This window comes from Battus philenor, unplaced genomic scaffold, assembly GCF_028537555.1.
Source record: "Battus philenor isolate CCGP_79_NKW_IND1 unplaced genomic scaffold, ilBatPhil1.0.hap1 SCAF_10, whole genome shotgun sequence".
Lineage (NCBI taxonomy): Eukaryota > Metazoa > Arthropoda > Insecta > Lepidoptera > Papilionidae > Battus > Battus philenor.
This window is the reverse complement of record NW_027181662.1, coordinates 166,189-171,521: the sequence shown is the minus strand read 5'-3', so window position 1 is coordinate 171,521 and position 5,333 is coordinate 166,189.

Genomic DNA, 5,333 nt, shown 5'->3' with positions numbered 1-5,333 from the left:
ACACCGTTGTTTGTAATACAGCATTGTTTTTTTCGCGCCTTCCTTAAGAATTTTCCAAGTTTATTGTAAGATCTTACGCGGTCGTCTACGAAGGAATTACTAATTTTATGTGCTCTCAAGAAAGATACAACGAGTTTGTCTTTATTTTGCAGTACTTGCTACACATCATCATTTTTATTATTAAACACGTCAAAACCTTTACGTAACATATTGTGCCAAGGGAATGAATTTAATTCAGCTTTAAAGCTAAGCTTTCCGCATACAGTATTGTAGTTTGATGCTTGTAGACCTTAATGTTTAACACAAAAACATTTCCGAAACGTCACGTAAACATGGAGCCGGCTGCGGCTGCCTCGCCGCTAGGGTGCACTCGATGTCTTTATTAGTCAGCCACGACTCGATTCGGGACAAACAGCACCTAAATTTATGGTCACACGTCACCGGGTTATGAGTTATGGTCGCGGTGTGATCGGAACGTGGTTTATCACGTATACAATTTATGAGTGTACGACACAATGATCTGACAAATATATATTCCGTTCAACAAAATGATTTTGGTTCTCGCGCAGAGTGGTACTGTTAGAGATACAAACAGAACTTAGTCTTGAGTACCCTTATTGTACACTTCACGATGATACGAAAAAAGTTGAACGTATACAGTCAACGCAAACTTATTTTAGAAATAACAAATATCATACAATGCTTTCGTACTATTTTCCCTTGTGCGGCAGTTTTCAAGAGAAGGTGAAATAATATACTGGCTAGATTTGATCAGCTTGGCCAGACTAACATGGAACAACTGTCAGAGCTAAAAATAAAAGAAAGAACAGCTTGTGAAGCTCCCGATCCGAGAAGACGTAAGTTTTCAGCATTCCATTGATTCAAAGTGGCTACGCCGGCACCATCGCTTTGTAGGGAGAAGTCCGGGAGAAATATCTTGGTCATGCCTATCGCTTCTAGCTTCTACCTTCAACGCTTACAGATAAACTACGAATTTATAACTAGTTACTGTTTAGTTCACTTATATGGTTTTTGGGTATGTTTTCCAAGGAAAAATAGGTTCTATTTATTGTAAACACTTCAATATTCTGAAGAAAATAGGAACAACTTCTGAACGATGTTACCGATATAACTTCATGGATCCTATACAGTAATGGCACAATGCCAAATTAAATCACAAATGAGAGAATCTACAAAAAAGCCAAGGAAGCCGACGTATCTCGTCTGAAATGGCAGTGACCGAGACACATCCCTGTTGCAATCGATGGCGGATGGAGCCACAAGGTTCTCGAGTGGCGACCACGGGTCAGACGCGGCGTGGGTAGGTCCCCACTAGTTGGATCGACGACATAGTTAAGTTCGTGCGAAATCGTTGGATGCGGGCAGATCAGGACCGGTCATCAGGGCGATGTTTGGAGAAGACTTAGGCCTTGCAGTGGGCATTTATCACCTAAGGAAAAGAATAAAAGACCGGCACAAAATACAAAGGCTGTGTAAAATAATGTACTGGTTCGAATCATGGTTCCTATGCGAGCCACCGAACTAATTCACTGTCAAAATATTTAAGCCTAACACTTAATCCTAGTGATTCTAACCTAACACTTAATCCTAGTGATTCTAAATGCCAACTTACAAACTGCTTTTAAAAAAAAGTGATTCAATTAGAGGATGCCGTTAAAGGAGATCCCCATTTTGTTCCTGATTCTATCCAATTGGGATCCTGTGACTTTCTTCTTGCGACGTACAAATGTGACCAATATAACTCATGAGTCACGAGTGGAAAATAATGTAAACATGTCATCAAAATAAAACTTTGCCGTTCTTGTAAATATATCTATCTCTATCTTATATTAACATGCAAAACCAAAAGCACACTTAAAGGCGATCGCATCACAAATATTCTTCAGTTCCACACAAACCGCAAACTTGACTAAATGTTTAATTCAAGAGCGGTGAGCTCGGCACTACCTGCGGCGCCGCAAACAACTCGGACGATAACTTGCCGCCGACAAACAACGCTGCGGAAACTTTTGGGGAAACTTTGCAAATTTACAGCGAATCTACAATCATGAAACTCAGCGCAAGTAGGTGACGCATTTGCGATGGACGGATCATAAGACGGCCTGGCCTCATAATGGCCCTGGCATCGTTCAGACTGCCTTGAAGAGGGAGAGATGCCAGGTAACTGCGACAAAGACTGTACATCTCCATGGTCACGACTTCGACGAAGAGCGATGGCGATCCCATGAACCACCGTCAAAGGATTGTTCGCAAGGGTTTGACCCTTGCCAAAAATCCTTTGTAGTACTAATATATCACACTTGCATCGATATTGCACCCTAAGCTATATCAAACTGTTACACCTGTAGCCCTGAATGTGGCTTTGCATACATGACTATTGGTAGATTTAACCGAGTCCTGGTCTCCGAAGTCACTCTTTATCCAGCACTCACTCTCTCTCTTTTTATTAAATGAACATTGATCGTTGCTATAGTATTCTACTTTAATTTGTCATATAAAACAAAACAATTTGTTGAAATCTATTTACATTGTCCCGCATAACAGAACACACAGTATAGTTGTAATTAAGAAAAATATGTTCCTTCTTCATTCGGTATACAAAATATAAAATGCCCGTTTAAGTATTCTACACGCGGGATATTTCCAGAGCAATTTTCTTTTATCTTTAAGCCTTCCTCAAAATAAATGACCAATTTATAAATAGTTCATTAAAATTATTTTCCTCCAAAGTAGACAACATGACATAGTTTACAAAAATTTGGTTAAGAATAATTCACCATTCAGGTAATTTGTATTAATAATAATAAATAAGGGTAAGTTCGCACAACTAAAACCCTTAGCAGTACACAACAGCGGGAACCTAGATATGTAGTTTAGCTTGATTTTGGTCACAACACGCGAGTCTGAAAGAACAAAACGATATCGAACAACATCGCGCCGGACACTTCGACAAATTTTTAAAGTCATTTACTAATTGATTAAACATATTAGTCAAAGCAAACTATATTTGTCTAGATTTAACTTATTGTTACTCTTGACCATCGAGTTACCATCTAGTTGGCCGTAGACCGGAGCATTGTACTTCAGGATGAGGAGAACTCGTTGAACATTCTGCGCGGGTACTGCGTCGCCGCGGCGACCATAAATCGAGGCAAGTCCCCGGCGCGCACATAAAACTGTGAATAATGAAACATCCAAGCGGCAGAAACTTCGGCAGATTTCCCTGCGCGCCGCGGCCGCGATCATTAACCAAACTTCTAGTTTTATTTAATTCAAGAGCATAAAGTTCGCGTCCGTCGGTTTACATATTTAAGCGCTGCGGAGGTTCGTGCATCCGAGACGCGGCCACCCCGGCGGCGAGCACCGAGCCCTCGGGCTCGCGCGGTGCGGGCGGGCGGTGCGGGCGCGCTAAATAACAACAATCTACTCTTAATTCCCGCCATTTGTCTGCAACTCGGAGGCTGCAGATTGCGTCGCCAATGGACCGTTGGCGGAGGCTTTAACATATTAATGAGCGCCGCGGCGAGGCGCGCGTTTAACTCCGGCCAACACCTAAATCGAATTTACGTTGAAATTTCGTATATTTTTTTGTATTTCTCCACTGATTGCAAGTAGAACAGGACAATTAAAAGCTTAAAGCTTTTGTTAAACGCGCGTTTTGTCTCGTGCATTATACATTTTATTGCCCACTCAGCTTCATTCACAATGGTCGCTTGTTCACATCAAGCGGATGCCGAGCGAGCACAATTTGGTGGAAACCAGGGTCAACTTGAACTCTTTTTAATGACATATCGCAAATTAATATTAAACTTCGGTTTCAAAGGCGTCTTGAAAAGAGCCCACGACATACTGACTCGAGGTTAATTTGTGATCACTTACACAAATGTCCTTAACACAGTTTTTCCTGAGACTTATTATAACTTAAACAATCATTTTCAGTGCATATTTTTTTTATTTAAATTTATAATTTGGTTTCTATACAAACATTTATATTTAATGCATTTATGTGACAAATGCTGTTTGCTATAAATAATTAGTTTAAAAAGGCAACTGTTATTTTAAATTGCATGAAGCCATTTTGTTTCAAGTGGAACATGATGTGCGCACAATTTTAAGATTTCTAACGAAAAGCTACACAAAGTAAATAAATGCAACAGACAACACAAATCAATAAGCCTTCCAATAAAATCAACGTTTATGTAAAAAATACCTCTCGCAGATTAGAATGCGTTGAAATAAAGAAAAAATGAAGCTACATGGGTTCCCTTTTCCCTTTTGGGTCAGGGTTTGTTTGGAACCCTTATAGATTTGGGTTATTTTGGATTTTTTTAATAACATTTAAAAAAAAGTAGACTGTGAGAAAACCGTGCAACGTTCTCCGTAATCACAAACATTGTACCAACAGATCAAACTTAAAACTTGTCGGTCGCTGGCTGCAGGCGGACAGGGGTCTCCTCGTGCGCGGGTCGAGTACGGGTCGAGCACGGGTCGAGCGCGGGCCGGGCGCCGCGGGCGCTTGCCGCCGCCTTAATGACTCTATTAAAGAGATTAATCGCGTCTATCGCTTAAAAATGCTCCGGCGCGTCCGTCCCTCACAAATTTAATTAATGCCGATACAGATCTTTAGTGAACCGATGTTTGGGCCATTACGGCGCGCGGCTCTCCAATTTGTTTTTATGTGGAGCCCGATGTATTAATTCGACCGTCCCGCCGCGCCCACCGCGACCGCCCCGGGCCCGCGTACTGAGACGTCCGCTTGTAGAGCAACAGAGTTAAAAGCACTAAAATAATCGGTCCAAAGTCTCGGCGCCGCACCTGGCTTATTGGTCACACACCGTCACGACAGCGTCCATTACGCGCCACGAAAAGAGCATGTGTGCAAGCGCGGCAAACGATGCATCAATGGTCACGTGATAAATTTTATTTTAGAAAGTATTTTAAAAATTACAATGTTCTTGTATATGTTGTAAGTGTGCTTTACGATTCGTTTGTTCGTATGCGGCAAACAATGCGAATCACACAACCGCCACCGCCAAATTACTCAACACATGTTTCACCCCTCCACGGGACATCTTCAGGAGTAATGTTACACCGTCACACGTTTATCAGCGGGCTGGCGGGCGGTGTATTTTATTGCATGACTACCACTGCATGTGCGGAAGTGGCTAAATATTGGTCCTTTTCTTACATTAAAATGCGTTCTATAAACTGACGAAGATACGCACGAAAAGAATTCATAATCGCGATTGTCAGGATATATCTATACACACAACTGCGACGAGCCAATAACTTGAGACAGTACAAAGTGTGTG